We start from the raw sequence: 19,155 nt of genomic DNA, 5'->3' as shown, positions 1-19,155 counted from the left end.
CCTCCTTTCCTTCCTTCCTTCCTCCCTCCTTTCCTTCCTTCCTTCCTCCCTCCTTTCCTTCCGTCCTGCCCCCTCCTTTCCTTCCTTCCTTCCTCCCTCCCTTCCTACCTTTGACCGGTATATGCAGTTAGAGAGAGAAAAGGCAGAAATAGAGAAAGAGAGACTAAAGTTAGAGTTGAAGCATGAGAGGATGAGAGTTGAGGCGCCTTAGAAAGGGAGGGGTTGCAGGTAGAGCTATTAAAATTGGAGCTGATAAAAGAGGCTAAAGCACAGGAATCTTTGACTAGTGGTAGAAGTGAACGTGGTGGTTAATTCCTTCCTTCCTCCTTTCCTTCCTTCCTTCTTTCCCTTCTTCCTCCCCTCCTTTCCTTCCTTTCTTCCCTCCTCCTTTCCTTCCTTCCTTCCTCCCTCCTTTCCTTCCTTCCTTCCCTCCTCCTTTCCTTCTCTCCTTCCTCCTTTCCTTCCTTCCTTCCTTACTTCCTTCCTCCTTTCCTTCCGTCCTCCCTCCTTTCTTTCCTTCCTTCCTCCCTCCTTTCTTTCCTTCCTGCCTCACTCCTTTCCTTCCTTCCTTCCTCCTTCCTCTTTTCCTTCCTTCCTCCTCCTTTCCTTCCTCCTTTCCTTCCTCCTTTCCTTCCTTTCTTCCCTCCTCCTTTCCTTCCTTCTCTCCTCCCTCCTTTCCTTCCTTCCTTCCTTCCTTCCTTCCTTCCTTCCTTCCTTCCTCCTTTCCTTCCATCCTTCCTCCTTTCTTTCCTTCCTTCCTCCCTCCTTTCCTTCCTTCCCTCCTTTCATTCCTTTCCTCCTCCTTTCCTTCCTTCCTTCCTCCCTCCTTTCCTCCCTCCCTCCCTCCTCTTTTCCATCCTTCCTTCCTCCTTCCTTTCCTTCCTTCCTTCCTCCCTCCTTTCCTTCCTTCCTTCCTCCCTCCTTTCCTCCCTCCCTCATTTCCATCCTTCCTTCCTCCTTCCTTTCCTTCCTTCCTTCCTCCCTCCTTTCCTTCCTTCCTTCCTCCCTCCTTTCCTACCTTTGACCGGTATATGCAGTTAGAGAGAGAAAAGGCAGAAATAGAGAAAGAGAGAACAAAGTTAGAGTTGAAGCATGAGAGGATGAGAGTTGAGGCGCCTTAGAAAGGGAGGGGTTGCAGGTAGAGCTATTAAAATTGGAGCTGATAAAAGAGGCTAAAGCACAGGAATCTTTGACTAGTGGTAGAAGTGAACGTGGTGGTTTGGACATTTCTTCTTTCTCCCTTCTTCCTCCCTCCTTTCCTTCCTTCCTTCCCTTCTTCCTCCCTTCCTTCCTCCTTTCCTTCCGTCCTCCCTTCCTTCCTCCTTTCCTTCCTTCCTCCCTTCCTTCCTTCCTTCTTCTTTTCCTTCCTTCCCTCCTCTTTTCCTTCCTTCCTTCCTTCCCTCCACCTTTCCTTCCCTCCTCCCTCCTTTCCTTCTGTCCCTCTTCCTTTCCTTCCTTCCTCCCTCCTTTCCTTCCTTCCTTCCTTCCCTTCTTCCTCCCTTCCATTCCTCCTTTTCTTCCATCCTTCCCTCCTCTCTTCCTTCCTTCCTTCCCTCCTTTCCTTCCTTCCCTCCTCTCTTCCTTCCTTCCCTCCTCCTTTCCTTCCTTCCTTCCTTCCTTCCCTCCTCCTTTCATTCCTTCCTCCCTCCTTTCCTTCTTTCCTCCCTCCTTTCCTTCCTTCCTTCCTTCCTTCCTCCTTTCCTTCCTTCTTTCCTTCCCTCCTCCTTTCTTTCCTTCCTTCTTTCCTGTTTTTCTTCCTTCTTTCTCCCTCCTTCCTCTCTATTTTCTTCCTTTCTTCCCCCTTTTCTTTCTTCCTTCCCTCCTCCTTTCCTTCCTTCCTTCCCTCTTCCTTTACTTCCTTCCCTCCTCCTTTCCTTCCTTCCTTCCCTCTTCCTTTACTTCCTTCCTTCTTCCTTTTCTTCCTTCCTTCCTTCCTCTTTTAATTCCTTCCTTCCCTCTTCCTTTACTTCCTTCCTTCTTCCTTTTCTTCCTTCCTTCCTTCCTCTTTTAATTCCTTCCTTCCCTCCTCCTTTCCTTCCTTCCTTCCCTCTTCCTTTACTTCCTTCCTCCCTCCTTTCCTTCCTTCCTTCTTTCCTCCTCCTTTCCTTCCTTCCTCCCTCCTTTCCTTCCTTCCTTCCTTCCTTCCTTCTTCTTTTCCTTCCTTCCCTCCTCTTTTCCTTCCTTCCTTCCTTCCCTCCACCTTTCCTTCCTTCCTCCCTCCTTTCCGTCCTTCCTTCCCTTCTTCGTCCCTTCCATTCCTCCTTTTCTTCCATCCTTCCCTCCTCTATTCCTTCCTTCCTTCCCTCCTTCCCTTCCTTCCCTCCTCCTTTCCTTCCTTCCTTCCTTCCTTCCCTCCTCCTTTCATTCCTTCCTCCCTCCTTCCCTTCCTTCCTCCCTCCCTCCTTCCCTTCCTTCCCTCCTCCTTTCCTTCCTTCCTTCCTTCCTTCCTTCCCTCCTCCTTTCATTCCTTCCTCCCTCCTTTCCTTCCTTCCTCCCTCCCTCCTTTCCTTTCCTTCCTTCCTTCCTCCCTCCTTTCCTTCCTTCCTTCCTCCCTCCTTTCCTTCCTTCCTTCCTCCCTCCTTTCCTTCCTTCCTTCCTCCCTCCTTTCCTTCCTTCCTTCCTCCCTCCTTTCCTTCCTTCCTTCCTCCCTCCTTTCCTCCCTTTGACCGGTATATGCAGTTAGAGAGAGAAAAGGCAGAAATAGAGAAAGAGAGACTAAAGTTAGAGTTGAAGCATGAGAGGATGAGAGTTGAGGTGCCTTAGAAAGGGAGGGGTTGCAGGTAGAGCTATTAAAATTGGAGCTAATAAAAGAGGCTAAAGCACAGGAATCTTTGACTAGTGGTAGAAGTGAACGTGGTGGTTTGGACATTTCTTCTTTCTCCCTTCTTCCTCCCTCCTTTCCTTCCTTCCTTCCCTTCTTCCTCCCTTCCTTCCTCCTTTCCTTCCGTCCTCCCTTCCTTCCTCCTTTCCTTCCTTCCTCCCTTCCTTCCTTCCTTCTTCTTTTCCTTCCTTCCCTCCTCTTTTCCTTCCTTCCTTCCTTCCCTCCACCTTTCCTTCCCTCCTCCCTCCTTTCCTTCTGTCCCTCTTCCTTTCCTTCCTTCCTCCCTCCTTTCCTTCCTTCCTTCCTTCCCTTCTTCCTCCCTTCCATTCCTCCTTTTCTTCCATCCTTCCCTCCTCTCTTCCTTCCTTCCTTCCCTCCTTTCCTTCCTTCCCTCCTCCTTTCCTTCCTTCCTTCCTTCCTTCCCTCCTCCTTTCATTCCTTCCTCCCTCCTTTCCTTCTTTCCTCCCTCCTTTCCTTCCTTCCTTCCTTCCTTCCTCCTTTCCTTCCTTCTTTCCTTCCCTCCTCCTTTCTTTCCTTCCTTCTTTCCTGTTTTTCTTCCTTCTTTCTCCCTCCTTCCTCTCTATTTTCTTCCTTTCTTCCCCCTTTTCTTTCTTCCTTCCCTCCTCCTTTCCTTCCTTCCTTCCCTCTTCCTTTACTTCCTTCCCTCCTCCTTTCCTTCCTTCCTTCCCTCTTCCTTTACTTCCTTCCTTCTTCCTTTTCTTCCTTCCTTCCTTCCTCTTTTAATTCCTTCCTTCCCTCCTCCTTTCCTTCCTTCCTTCCTTCCCTCTTCCTTTACTTCCTTCCTCCGTCCTTTCCTTCCTTCCTTCTTTCCTCTTCCTTTCCTTCCTTCTTCCTCCCTTCCTTCCTTCCTTTCTTCCTTCCTCCTTTTCTCCTTCCTCACTCCCTTCCTTCCTTCCCTCCTCCTTTCCTTCCTTTCTTCCCTCCTCCTTTCCTTCCTTCCCTCCTCCTTTCCTTCCTTCCTCCCTTACCTCCTCTTTTCCTTCCTTCCTCCCTCCTTTTCTTCCTTCCCTCCTTTCTTTCCTTCCTGCCTCCTCCTTTCCTTCCTTCCTTCCTTCCTCCCTCCTTTCTTTCCTTCCTTCCTCCCTCCTTTCCTTTCCTTCCTTCCTCCCTCCTTTCCTTTCCTTCCTTCCTTCCTCTCTCCCTTCCTACCTTTGACCGGTATATGCAGTTAGAGAGAGAAAAGGCAGAAATAGAGAAAGAGAGACTAAAGTTAGAGTTGAAGCATGAGAGGATGAGAGTTGAGGCGCCTTAGAAAGGGAGGGGTTGCAGGTAGAGCTATTAAAATTGGAGCTGATAAAAGAGGCTAAAGCACAGGAATCTTTGACTAGTGGTAGAAGTGAACGTGGTGGTTTGGACATTTCTTCTTTCTCCCTTCTTCCTCCCTCCTTTCCTTCCTTCCTTCCCTTCTTCCTCCCTTCCTTCCTCCTTTCCTTCCGTCCTCCCTTCCTTCCTCCTTTCCTTCCTTCCTCCCTTCCTTCCTTCCTTCTTCTTTTCCTTCCTTCCCTCCTCTTTTCCTTCCTTCCTTCCTTCCCTCCACCTTTCCTTCCCTCCTCCCTCCTTTCCTTCTGTCCCTCTTCCTTTCCTTCCTTCCTCCCTCCTTTCCTTCCTTCCTTCCTTCCCTTCTTCCTCCCTTCCATTCCTCCTTTTCTTCCATCCTTCCCTCCTCTCTTCCTTCCTTCCTTCCCTCCTCCTTTCCTTCCTTCCTTCCTTCCTTCCTTCCTTCCCTCCTCCTTTCATTCCTTCCTCCCTCCTTTCCTTCTTTCCTCCCTCCTTTCCTTCCTTCCTTCCTTCCTTCCTCCTTTCCTTCCTTCTTTCCTTCCCTCCTCCTTTCTTTCCTTCCTTCTTTCCTGTTTTTCTTCCTTCTTTCTCCCTCCTTCCTCTCTATTTTCTTCCTTTCTTCCCCCTTTTCTTTCTTCCTTCCCTCCTCCTTTCCTTCCTTCCTTCCCTCTTCCTTTACTTCCTTCCCTCCTCCTTTCCTTCCTTCCTTCCCTCTTCCTTTACTTCCTTCCTTCTTCCTTTTCTTCCTTCCTTCCTTCCTCTTTTAATTCCTTCCTTCCCTCCTCCTTTCCTTCCTTCCTTCCCTCTTCCTTTACTTCCTTCCTCCCTCCTTTCCTTCCTTCCTTCTTTCCTCTTCCTTTCCTTCCTTCTTCCTCCCTTCTTTCCTTCCTTTCTTCCTTCCTCCTTTTCACCTTCCTCACTCCCTTCCTTCCTTCCCCCCTCCTTTCCTTCCTTTCTTCCCTCCTCCTTTCCTTCCTTCCCTCCTCCTTTCCTTCCTTCCTCCCTTACCTCCTCTTTTCCTTCCTTCCTCCCTCCTTTTCTTCCTTCCCTCCTTTCTTTCCTTCCTGCCTCCTCCTTTCCTTCCTTCCTTCCTTCCTTCCTTCCTCCCTCCTTTCTTTCCTTCCTGCCTCCCTCCTTTCCTTCCTTCCTCCCTCCTTTCCTTTCCTTCCTTCCTCCCTCCTTTCCTTTCCTTCCTTCCTTCCTCCTTTCCTTCATTCCTTCCTCCCTCCTTTCCTACCTTTGACCGGTATATGCAGTTAGAGAGAGAAAAGGCAGAAATAGAGAAAGAGAGACTAAAGTTAGAGTTGAAGCATGAGAGGATGAGAGTTGAGGAGCCTTAGAAAGGGAGGGGTTGCAGGTAGAGCTATTAAAATTGGAGCTGATAAAAGAGGCTAAAGCACAGGAATCTTTGACTAGTGGTAGAAGTGAACGTGGTGGTTTGGACATTTCTTCTTTCTCCCTTCTTCCTCCCTCCTTTCCTTCCTTCCTTCCCTTCTTCCTCCCTTCCTTCCTCCTTTCCTTCCGTCCTCCCTTCCCCCCTCCTTTCCTTCCTTCCTTCCTTCTTCTTTTCCTTCCTTCCCTCCTCTTTTCCTTCCTTCCTTCCTTCCCTCCACCTTTCCTTCCCTCCTCCCTCCTTTCCTTCTGTCCCTCTTCCTTTCTTTCCTTCCTCCCTCCTTTCCTTCCTTCCTTCCTTCCTTCCTTCCTTCCCTTCTTCCTCCCTTCCATTCCTCCTTTTCTTCCATCCTTCCCTCCTCTCTTCCTTCCTTCCTTCCCTCCTTTCCTTCCTTCCCTCCTCCTTTCCTTCCTTCCTTCCTTCCTTCCTTCCTTCCTTCCCTCCTCCTTTCATTCCTTCCTCCCTCCTTTCCTTCTTTCCTCCCTCCTTTCCTTCCTTCCTTCCTTCCTTCCTCCTTTCCTTCCTTCCTTCCTTCCCTCCTCCTTTCTTTCCTTCCTTCTTTCCTGTTTTTCTTCCTTCTTTCTCCCTCTTTCCTCTCTATTTTCTTCCTTTCTTCCCCCTTTTCTTTCTTCCTTCCCTCCTCCTTTCCTTCCTTCCTTCCCTCTTTCTTTACTTCCTTCCCTCCTCCTTTCCTTCCTTCCTTCCCTCTTCCTTTACTTCCTTCCTTCTTCCTTTTCTTCCTTCCTTCCTTCCTCTTTTAATTCCTTCCTTCCCTCCTCCTTTCCTTCCTTCCTTCCCTCTTCCTTTACTTCCTTCCTCCCTCCTTTCCTTCCTTCCTTCTTTCCTCTTCCTTTCCTTCCTTCTTCCTCCCTTCTTTCCTTCCTTTCTTCCTTCCTCCTTTTCTCCTTCCTCACTCCCTTCCTTCCTTCCCCCCTCCTTTCCTTCCTTTCTTCCCTCTTCCTTTCCTTCCTTCCCTCCTCCTTTCCTTCCTTCCTCCCTTACCTCCTCTTTTCCTTCCTTCCTCCCTCCTTTTCTTCCTTCCCTCCTTTCTTTCCTTCCTGCCTCCTCCTTTCCTTCCTTCCTTCCTTCCTTCCTTCCTCCCTCCTTTCTTTCCTTCCTGCCTCCCTCCTTTCCTTCCTTCCTCCCTCCTTTCCTTTCCTTCCTTCCTCCCTCCTTTCCTTTCCTTTCCTTCCTTCCTTCCTCCTTTCCTTCATTCCTTCCTCCCTCCTTTCCTACCTTTGACCGGTATATGCAGTTAGAGAGAGAAAAGGCAGAAATAGAGAAAGAGAGACTAAAGTTAGAGTTGAAGCATGAGAGGATGAGAGTTGAGGCGCCTTAGAAAGGGAGGGGTTGCAGGTAGAGCTATTAAAATTGGAGCTGATAAAAGAGGCTAAAGCACAGGAATCTTTGACTAGTGGTAGAAGTGAACGTGGTGGTTTGGACATTTCTTCTTTCTCCCTTCTTCCTCCCTCCTTTCCTTCCTTCCTTCCCTTCTTCCTCCCTTCCTTCCTCCTTTCCTTCCGTCCTCCCTTCCCCCCTCCTTTCCTTCCTTCCTTCCTTCTTCTTTTCCTTCCTTCCCTCCTCTTTTCCTTCCTTCCTTCCTTCCCTCCACCTTTCCTTCCCTCCTCCCTCCTTTCCTTCTGTCCCTCTTCCTTTCTTTCCTTCCTCCCTCCTTTCCTTCCTTCCTTCCTTCCTTCCTTCCCTTCTTCCTCCCTTCCATTCCTCCTTTTCTTCCATCCTTCCCTCCTCTCTTCCTTCCTTCCTTCCCTCCTTTCCTTCCTTCCCTCCTCCTTTCCTTCCTTCCTTCCTTCCCTCCTCCTTTCATTCCTTCCTCCCTCCTTTCCTTCTTTCCTCCCTCCTTTCCTTCCTTCCTTCCTTCCTTCCTCCTTTCCTTCCTTCCTTCCTTCCCTCCTCCTTTCTTTCCTTCCTTCTTTCCTGTTTTTCTTCCTTCTTTCTCCCTCTTTCCTCTCTATTTTCTTCCTTTCTTCCCCCTTTTCTTTCTTCCTTCCCTCCTCCTTTCTTTCCTTCCTTCCCTCTTCCTTTACTTCCTTCCCTCCTCCTTTCCTTCCTTCCTTCCCTCTTCCTTTACTTCCTTCCTTCTTCCTTTTCTTCCTTCCTTCCTTCCTCTTTTTCATCCTTCCTTCTTCCCTCCTCCTTTCCTTCCTTCCTTCCTTCCCTCTTCCTTTACTTCCTTCCTCCCTCCTTTCCTTCCTTCCTTCCTTTCCTCTTCCTTTCCTTCTGTAATGGAAATTCTTATTATTCATCTTGTCTGAGCAAATGAGTAATTATGTTATTTGATTAGATGTATGTGTGTGCATCATAATCTGTTGACCATGCCATGAAATGCTGATTTAAGGAATATCATTGACCTTTGATGGAACATCATGTATGTTATAGTCTACTGATTAACTATTGTCCTGATTGTATACACGTGATGACGTGCCTATTGTGATGACATTGGTCTGTTGATAGAACAATGTCTCCCTTTCTATGATAATGTATTGTATATAATCTGACTGTTTCCTCTGCTCGGGGCTCGCTTTTTCATCTCACGCTTGAGACAGAAGGAGTCCGTCTGCAGACGACTGAATAAACTAGAGAAAGACAACGTTACCAGCTTTGTGCTTATTGATAAATAAATATTGCCAGAACATTTGGCGTTGTCGGCAGGATCACCCGTGAGCCGGCGTTCGGAACTCAGCGCTGCAGGTTAAGTCTGTACAGCTGGAGTCTGGGACTCCAAAACGCCCCAAACCTCCCTGTCAAAGAGGGTAGAGAAGTGGGGGACCTGACACGTGAGAACCGACGCCCACTCACTGGCGTGATCGAGGAACTTTTTTCTGGCACACAACCTTGTCTTTCTGGTGAGTACAATCAGTAATAATAGATCCTCGCCACCGAGGGTGGGTGTAATAGACGTATTAACAGGGCAGGTGCTTACCGCTGTAGGATCGCTGAAGCTTCGGGGGTCTGGGACCTTAGAGACTGTAGAGACAGTCCGTGTGCACATTAAAAAAGCTTTGAATGTTACCATCAACGATCGTTTAGTTTTAAGGTTTAAAGTTCTAAGAACGTAGGGGTATAGAATATTTTTACTTTTCACTCTACTTGTAAAAAAAAAAAAAAAAAAAGTGAGGAGTTTAGTAAAAATAACACAAATTGGATTAAAAAAGAAAACTTTAGAGAAAACTAAGAGTAAAATATCTACACTAAATTAACTGAAGTAGCAATAAATAAATAAATAAGAAATCCAAGGTCCTTACAAATCCACCTAAAGAGAAGAAGCAACTAAAAATCTAAAACAAATTTTATTTTTTTGCCACAATGGGCTCTAATAGTACCAAGGGTAAAACAACTGTAAATCCACATGTAATGTCTTCTCCCAATATTAGGTTTATGATCACAAAATATGGTGAACAAAGTACTGACCAACTTGGAATCTGGGTTCAGGAGTGTGGGTTTCCAGTTACGGGCAGTTTTAGCCTAACACAATTAGAACAATTAAAAATCTAACTAACAGTAAAAGAAGAAACCAGTCAGTCAAAACAAAAAAAAAAAAAAAAAAAAAAAAAGGGGAAAAATGTTTATGCTTGTTGGCTTGATGAAGCCAACACCAGGGACAGAAGACATAAGACAGGGAAAGCTACACTAACCTCTGCATCTCAGTGCCTCAAACTAGATCCTGATCTGGACTCTGCTCTGCCCAGAAGACAGCCAGCACCAGCTGTGGACCAAGGAGGAGCAGCCAGCGCTCCGGAAATGATGACAGCCACAGTCATAACCACACCATCACAGCCAATTCCATGCCCAAGGGTGGGAAGACAAGGACTTCCACCTCCACCATATGCTACAAGATATTGTGCACCGCACACCTTTCCCCATGGGATGAAAGCAGAACACGACCAGGCACAGTTTTCAAGTCAACAGACTACTCAGACCATGGACATACAACGAGATGAAAGAAGCTGCTACTCACCTCCCCTCAGTCAAAAATGGGGGAGAGGAGTTTGCAACACAATTGGACGTTTTCTGTCAACAATTCAGACCATCTGAATGAACTGAAGCGACGAGGACATCACAACAAGGGACAGGGCAGGCCGTGGGACAACTGACGCTTGTTTCACGTGTGGAATGATGGGACATTGGGCTAAAGACTGTTCGAAAAAAACAAGGAAAATGAGAACGAGATTCCACATGAGACCGAGGCTGATTGACTAGGGGTGGAGCAGAGGACAGTGACGGACACATCTGGTTATGACGCAAGGGCTGAGACGGCAGATCACTCCACACAGCAGATAAGTAGAAATGCATCCACTGACATGCAAAACACAACAGAAATAGACACACCCAGCAAGCAACAGCTTATCTCACTAGCCATTCAACAGAATTATTTTGTTTTGGTTTGTTTTGGTTTTATTTGTTTTGGTTTCCACTTCCCAATGTATTCTTGTAACAAGGATTCCCCAAACAAATTCCTTTGTCAGATATGGTAGGGAAGACCTAATGTCAACAACACACTGACTTCATGACATCACAAGGCCTCCACTGCACTACTCACATCTTGCAGGGAGCAGACAGTGAGTTTGAGGAAATATGGTATAGGACAGATCAGGACAGACACACACTCAGACTAAACTGGTTATATTGGACCTATAATCGATGTGCTGTGTCAGTAACTCTGTCTAATCCATTTTCTAAAACTCTGTTCAGGATACCACACTCCAACCCCCATGTTTCACTGGTCAAACCCAAAACTAAAAGGTGGGAGGACTTGGGACCTTGGATTGCAATGAGGCCTCCGGGTGGGGAAAAACATCAGATCCTGATGTTGATTTCCATCCGCTTCTAAAAGGTGCACCGAAAAAGATTTTCTGCTGTAGTGACTGCGGAAAACACTGTTGAGCTCATTCCAGACACAAATTTCCAAACAACCACAGAGGTAAAAGATTTCTTTGATTCATTTTTCGGCAATCACATTGTCATAGAAGACGTCTCTGAAATTCCTGAGCTAAGTCAGGTACCATCATGTTTATGGGCACAGCACAAATATGATGTAGGACTGATTAAAGGTGCCGAACCAGTTGTGATCACACCAAAATCTTTGTATAGGCCATGCAAAATCAATATCCTTGAAGCAGGAGTAATTGTTACATATTAAAAATCTCCTGTGCAAATACCAATTTTTCCTGTAAAGAAAATCAGAAATGCTGAGCAACACGATAAGTGGAGATTTGTACAGGATCTGCAAGCAGTAAATGCAGCAGTCCACGCGCGCACCAAATATACCAAATCCACACACAATTCTCTTTCGAGTTCCATCTGACAGTAAATGGTTCTATGTTGTTGATCTCGAAAATGCTTTTTTTTTTTTTTAGTATCCCAGTGGATAAAGAGCCAATTTTGGTTTGCTTTTCAATTTGAGTCCAAAATGTACACTTTTTCTAGGCTCTGTCAAGACTATACTGAATCTCCAACCATTTTTAATGCAGCATTAAAAGACAATCTAAATTCACTCAACTTACCAATTGGTAGTATTTTTTTTTTGCAATATGTGGGTGACCTAATGATTTGCTCTCTCACACAGGAAGCCTGTGTACAAGACACACTCGCTGTTCTGAACCATCTGGCTGATAACGGTCACAAGGCCAGTTTGTCAAAACTTCAGTTTGTTTCAAAACAAGTCACTTTTCTGGGTCATGTGATCACAGCAGAGGGCAAAACCCTCTCACCCAAACGAATTGAAGCAATCCAAAACATTCCACAGCCTGAAACAAAGAAACAGGTAATGAGTTTTTTAGGAATGACGTCATATTGCAGACAGTGGATCCCAAATTATGCAGAAATTGAAGCGCCATTAAGTGCTCTCGCCCATGGGAGAGGCCTTACAGCAAAAGATAAGGTCATTTGGACACCTGAGGCTGTAAAAGCCTTTGTTGATTTGAAATTGGCATTACAATCTCCACCAACATTGGGCCTTCCGGATTGCACCAAACCATTCACGAAGACTGTTGACGAACAGGGGGGGTACATGACTTCCATATTGACACAAGACCATGGGGGACGACAGAGACCGGTAGCTTATTTCTCATCAAGACTTGACTCGGTTGCTACAGGACTTCCTACATGTCTAAGAGCTGTGGCAGCTGCAGAAAAAGCTGTGAAAGCCTCATGTGACATTGTAGGCTATGCTGATCTCACCATACTGGTGCCACATGCGGTTTCAATGATTTTGCTTGAACAGAAAACTTCCCACCTGTCAACAGCAAGGTGGCTCAGATATAACACAATTCTGCTTGATATGCCTAACATAACTGTTAAAATATGCAATGTTCTTAACCCTGCAACTCTTCTCCCTACACCAGATGATGGACAACCACATGACTGTGTGGCAGTAATAACTGAAGTTTGTTCCCCCAGACCTGATCTGCAGGACACACCTCTGCAGAACGCTGACCTGGAACTGTTTGTGGATGGCTCAGCCTCGAGAAACTCAACAACCGGTAAAAACCAAACGGGCTTTGCTATTACAACATTACATGACACAATTGTTGCACAGCCACTCCCCTCAAATTATTCTGCACAAGCAGCAGAATTAGTAGCGCTGACAGAGGCTTGCAAGATTGCAGCTAACAAAACAGCCAACATATATACTGACAGTATATATGCATGGGGAGTGGTACATGATTTTGGCCGCCTTTGGGCCAATAGAGATTTTTTAACATCAACAGGCAAACCTATAGCCCATCATGCAATGGTTGCTGCACTTCTCGATGCTGTCCTCCTTCCAAAACAGGTTGCTATCTGCAAATGCCAAGCACACACAAATAATGACGATCTTGTTTCACAGGGGAATACCAGAGATGACGCTGCAGCCAAAACAGCGGCACAGCTAGATAACACTAACAATAACATTCAATGTCTTGCTATTGTTAACTCACCACTGACATCCACAGTTGATTTGTTTGACCTACAGGCCAGAGCCAGCCCTGAAGAGAGGGTGGCTTGGAAGAAAGCAGGCCTAATGGTAGACAAGGTCTACCCAAATACTTATTTCCTCATTATGCTAAGTTGACACATGGGGGATCATGTGTCAAAAGGGGGAATGATGAGTGAAATACAGAGGTATTGGTTCACAAAGGGTTTCTCTAACTTTTCCCAAAAATTTTGTCAAAGTTGTGTGATCTGTGCTACTAACAATGCAGGCAGAGGCGTCCAGATGCAACAGAGTGCGCATCCACCACCACAAAAACCTTTTGATCACTTACACATGGATTTCATTGAGCTAACGCCTAGTGAGGGAAAGAAATACTGTTTGGTTTTTGTTGACATGTTTTCCAAATGGGTAGAAGCTTTTCCCACTTCTAAGCAGGACTCAGCAGCAGTAGCCAAGGCTCTAATCAGAGAAATAATTCCCAGATGGGGAATTCCAGGTAAAATCTCATCCGACAATGGTACACCTTTCGTGAGCGCAGCCCTTAAGAGCGTGGGTGAGTATTTCGGCATTGAAATGAAGCAACATTGTGCTTATCACCCAGCCAGTGGGGGGACTGTTGAAAGAGAGAATGGTACATTGAAAGGAAAATTGGCTAAATGTTGTGAGGAAACTGGTTTAACTTGGACAAAAGCACTACCGATTGTTTTGATGCACATGAGAGCTAGGGTCAGAAGCAGAAATGGCCTTAGCCCATTTGAAATCCTCTTTGCACGACCTATGAATACAGGAATTGGACCGGTCAAGAGGCAACTTCCCAGTGTGAGGATGAAATGTTACGTTATTGTGCAAACCTGTCCTCTGTGCTTACTGATATTCACAAACAGGCTAAGGACGCCCTACCAACTGCCACGGAGCGAAAACCACATGACCTGGAATCTGGAGACTGGGTCGTAGTGAGGGATCTGAGGAGAAAGAGCTGGAAAGCACGCAGGTGGAACGGACCTTTCTAAATCCTCCTCACCACGGAAACAGCAGTGAAGGTCGCAGAGCGGGCCACCTGGATACACGCCAGCCACTGCAAACGGGTTCCTGAACCCACGGAGGAGATACCATCAAGCGTGCAGAGCATCAGTAAGTGAACCAACACTTTCCCCCGCCTTGTACTGACCAACAGAAGGGGTGTGGTTTAAAGTAGGACCACACGTCTCTAGTACACTGATTACGGGGGTAAGCTGAGGCACCACGGCTGATGCAATGACGCCAACGAATATACAGTGGCGCTGGAGGGGTGACAGATGTAGAGGAATTTGCAGCATATTCCTGCTCACTGTCATCATCGTCCTGCTACTGCTCCTGCAACAAGACACATCTCAGCCTGAACAACAACAGGGGGGAAAAAACTCAAACAGCAGCTGCAGAGCATCCAACTGCAGAAAGAGGAGAGAATTGCTGCCTGAGTTTACTCATCCCCTACTGAAGCCTGAGGAAAATTCTTGGTACGCTGTAGTACTATCGACAGCCAGAAAGATTACAAATGACAGCTGCTATGTCTGCACACAACTTCCTCACGGGGTGGGAGACGCAATACCTGTGACGCCGACACCATTGAATGTTCCGGAGACACTAGGCGTCATGGTAGCTTTCACCCTGGGGGGTTTCCCTGGAGGACCGGATTGTGAAGGACATGGCTGAGAACATCGACATGTGCAACATCAGCATCGTCAACTACGGGGGTTCAACGGCGAGATTCTGGAACATGACGCAGGTGAAACAACCAGGAGTTCACCAATCTGTCATGACTATAAACCCCATCCAACAACAAGGAACTGTTTGTTTCACTAGGAAGTGCTTCACTGAACAAGAGCACTTCCTGGGAATATCACTGTGCAAGCAGGTGGTTACGGCTACCTGTGGGACATTACGGACAATATGACTCATATTGTCTCACACCTGAATGACCTGTTGTATGAACAAAAGATCAAAGACTCTGTGAATCAAAGTCCATGGTTATGGCTGACCCAGAGAGGATGGAAAATGACATTACTGAGAGCATTGACACCTTTGCTTGTTACCCTGACAGTGTTTATGGTTGTGATCTGTTGTGCTATACCTTGCATTAAAGCTTTGGTCACTTCATTGGTTAAAACCCCTGTTGGGCAATTCATGATTCAATCTGAAGATGATTCCTCTCTGAACTGGGTTCCACCCTATGCTGACTTACATGATTTTGACAGTACTGTTTAATCTAGTATCGCTCAATCTGGGAATATAGTTTGCTTTGATTACTTGAGGAAAAAAAAAGATGTTGTTAATCAGATTTTTTTGATCATTAGTTTTGAATTTCAATGATTAATGTTTGTTTGATTAATGTTAATTTGTGAGCGTAATACGCTCAAATGGGGGAATGTAATGGAAATTCTTATTATTCATCTTGTCTGAGCAAATGAGTAATTATGTTATTTGATTAGATGTATGTGTGTGCATCATAATCTGTTGACCATGCCATGAAATGCTGATTTAAGGAATATCATTGACCTTTGATGGAACATCATGTATGTTATAGTCTACTGATTAACTATTGTCCTGATTGTATACACGTGATGACGTGCCTATTGTGATGACATTGGTCTGTTGATAGAACAATGTCTCCCTTTCTATGATAATGTATTGTATATAATCTGACTGTTTCCTCTGCTCGGGGCTCGCTTTTTCATCTCACGCTTGAGACAGAAGGAGTCCGTCTGCAGACGACTGAATAAACTAGAGAAAGACAACGTTACCAGCTTTGTGCTTATTGATAAATAAATATTGCCAGAACACTTCCTTCTTCCTCCCTTCTTTCCTTCCTTTCTTCCTTCCTCCTTTTTCTCCTTCCTCACTCCCTTCCTTCCTTCCCTCCTCCTTTCCTTCCTTTCTTCCCTCCTCCTTTCCTTCCTTCCCTCCTCCTTTCCTTCCTTCCTCCTCCTCCTCCTCCTCCTCCTCCTCCTCCTCTGACTCTAACAGAGTAGCAGCACTCTGCTGGCACTCTGTCCTTCTACAGTCTCCTCTGACACACTGTCTGTCTGTCTCTCTGTCTGTCTGTCTGCCTGTCTGTCTGCCTGTCTCTGTCTCTCTGCCTCTCTGTCTGTCTCTCTGTCTGTCTCTCTGTCTGTCTATCTGCCTGTCTGTCTCTCTGCTTGTCTCTCTGTCTCTCTCTCTGTCTCTCTGCCTCTCTGTCTGTCTCTCTGTCTGTCTGTCTGTCTGCCTGTCTGTCTATCTCTCTGTCTCTCTGTCTGTCTCTCTGTCTGTCTGTCTGTCTCTCTGTCTGTCTCTCTGTCTGTCTGTCTGTCTCTCTGTCTGTCTGTCTGTCTGTCTGTCTGTCTCTCTGTCTGTCTTTGTTATATTCAGAGGTCAGAATGTCTTGTCTGTCTCTCTCTTGTGTCTCCAGGTCTCACCATCGTCCTGCTGGGACACTCCGGAGTCGGTAAAAGTGCGACAGGAAACACCATCTTAGGCCGACCAGCGTTTGAGTCTAGAAAGACTCTCATACCGGTGACCACACAGATCTGTGAGCAGACAGGAAGTGTGTTAGGGACACAGGTCTCAGTGGTGGACACTCCAGGAATATTCTGTGATGGTGCTGAGAGGGAGATTAAGACCTTCTGTCGGGAAGCTCTGGAGTCCAGCAGACCCAAACTGTTCCTGGTGCTGCTCCGAGTGGGTCGGTTCACAGCAGAGGACCAGAAGGCCGTGGAGGCGGCTGTCTCACTGCTGTCAGATCGACAGTTTGAGACCTGTTACCTGCTCTTCACAGGCGGAGACGCTTTGAAGGACATCACACTGGATCACTACATCAATGAAGACCACGAGGAACCTGGTCCGCAGGTTCTCAGGAAGGAACCACGTCTTCAACAATGAAGACGGAGGACAGGAACAAGTCAGAGAGCTGCTGCTGAAGTCAGGTGAGATTCTTCATACATGACATCATACATGACATCATACATCATACATGACATCATACCTGACATCATACATGACATCATACATAATACATGACATCATACATGACATCATACATCATACATGACATCATACATGACATCATACATCATACATGACATCATACATGACATCATACATCATACATGACATCATACATGACATCATACATCATACATGACATCATACATCATACATGACATCATACATGACATCATACATCATACATGACATCATACATGACATCATACATCATACATCATACATGACATCATACATGACATCATACATCATACATGACATCATACATCATACATCATACATGACATCATACATGACATCATACATGACATCATACATCATACATGACATCATACATGACATCATACATCATACATGACATCATACATCATACATGACATCATACATGGCATCATACATGACATCATACATTACATCATACATGACATCATACATCATACATGACATCATACATGACATAATACATGACGTCATACATGACATCATACATGACATCATACATGACATCATACATCATACATGACATCATACGTGGCATCATACGTGACATCATACTTGACATCATACGTGACATCATACATCATGTTATAGTTATATAATATGTATATTTCCACATGTATGACGTGTGTCTCTCCTCCTATCAGCTGATGGGCTCAGGAAGTCTCTCCAGCTGGTGGAACGGAGGATCTTTCTGTTCGGTGTTTCAGGATCTGGGATCAGTTCTTCAGGAAACACAATCCTGGGCCGGATCAGTTCCCATCAGACTGCAGCTTTGAGTCAGTCAGTACAGAGACTGTCTGTAAGTCAGCACAGGTGGACGGTCACCGGCTCACTGTGGAGGACTGTCCTGGAATCACAGTCAGAGATCCAGACACAGGTCTCTGGAAGGTGATTTCAGAGATCAAGAAGATGATGAGGAAGAAGAGGATGACAGATGATGATGATGTACCTGCTGTGGTGTTTGTGGTGAGAATTGGCAGGATGTCCGGAGAGGAGTTGACCCTGATCAGGTCAGTGACAGAAGGATTTTACGGTCATATTCTTCATCACATGATGGTTCTGTTCACTCATGGAGATGAGCTGGGAGGCCGGTCCATCGATCAGCTGATCCAGTCCAGCACATATGTGTCTGTCCTGGTGTCCAGATGTGGACGACGATACTGTGTGTTCAACAACAAGGAGACAGGAAACAGAGAGCAGGTCCAAAGGTTCCTGAACATCATCGATCAAATGTGTGTCGATAATAAAAAAACAGTCTATGATATATTATATATAAGGTCTGAAATGTTCTTTATGTTCAGTGACATGTTTGAATTCTCTCTTAATCCCCTTCTTGAAGCTACGAGTCGTCTTAATGAACTTTATAAAGAGCTTGATGATGAAGATAGATCACAGTGACTGAAAACACCAACCTTCATCATCATCATCATCAGTTACTGCTGCTACATGCATGTTACCATGGTTACGTGATTATCCACATGCGTCCTCTCAGCTGTGCTGCTGCTGACAGTTCACAGTGACGTTTGTTTCAGACTGAGGACCAAACTTAAATATATCATTGCTGTGAAAGTGAAACTGTACATGTGGCTCTGCAGAGGTGAGTCTATTATAAGAAGAGATGTGAAGGGTTAGAGTTACTCTGCTATACTCTCTCTCTCTCTCTCTGTCTCTCTCTCTCTCTCTCTCTCTCTCTCTCTCTCTGAGCTCTCTCTCTCTCTGTCTCTCTCTCTGTCTCTGTCTCTCTGTCTCTCTCTCTGTCTCTCTCTCTGTCTCTCTCTCTGTCTCTCTCTCTCTCTCTCTCTCTGAGCTCTGGACTCAACATGTTCATCAACTTGATAAATGTGTAAAATAAAATGAATGCAGAGAAACACCGACCATGTGTGAATGTTCATTTGTTCAAACGGTTGAAATAAAATAACTGCTGATCCAAACTTCTGTTAATCTTCAGCTGGAAGAACCCAGAAATACAATCTGTGTTTATAATTCAAAGTTTTTATTCTTTTTTCATTATTGCAGCAGACACAACGAACATCAAATACAACAGACACAATGGAGGTCAAAGATAGTAGTAATAGTAATAGTAAGAGATAAATAGAAAAATAAATAAATAAAATTAAAAATGAACTAACTAAATGAATTAGTTAGTTAATTAACTAAAAATAAGAGAGGCAGGTAATAAATAGGCAAAGGCAGGCAGATTAACACATCTGTCTACCAAAACTATCCCATTCTTCTTTTATCAAATCATTTTCACAATTTAATCTCCCCAACATCTTCTCGTCCCCATCATCTGTGTTTTCCACATACTCAGGGTGGGAGCTTGGGGTTCCCTCCAACACCTCAGAACAGCTTTTAATATTTTAAAACTATATTTGTTCAACAGGGGTACCACAGTTCTGTCTTGGTGATCTGGGAAGTTCACTATGAATGATTTGCTCATATAATCTATAACTTTCTCCCATAAGCGGAGGATCCGAGACCCAAGGGTGTAGGTTTGGTCTCAGCATTGGTAGGGACAATATAACAGCATAACCTGCACGTCTGTCGGACTGGTTGGACTGTGTGTCTGTACAGTGTGTGTCTGCGTGTGTGTGTGTGTGTGTGTGTGTGGGGGGGGGGGTTGTGGGGTTGTTTGGTCATCAGCCAAATGAGACTGTGACTCTGAACATAATGCAAATCATTCACTCC

At 45.6% G+C, this 19,155-nt stretch overlaps 1 pseudogene; it reads left to right on the top strand.

The window, feature by feature from the left end:
- The window catches only part of LOC128371665 (GTPase IMAP family member 8-like), a 92,392-nt pseudogene extending 74,570 nt beyond the window's left edge, over positions 1-17,822 (top strand).
- Positions 17,823-19,155: the final 1,333 nt, after the last annotated feature.

Source organism: Scomber japonicus, chromosome 13 (assembly GCF_027409825.1).
Source record: "Scomber japonicus isolate fScoJap1 chromosome 13, fScoJap1.pri, whole genome shotgun sequence".
NCBI classification, from domain to species: domain Eukaryota; kingdom Metazoa; phylum Chordata; class Actinopteri; order Scombriformes; family Scombridae; genus Scomber; species Scomber japonicus.
The sequence above is the reverse complement of the archived record's forward strand: the minus strand, read 5'-3'. Positions and strand labels throughout refer to the sequence as shown.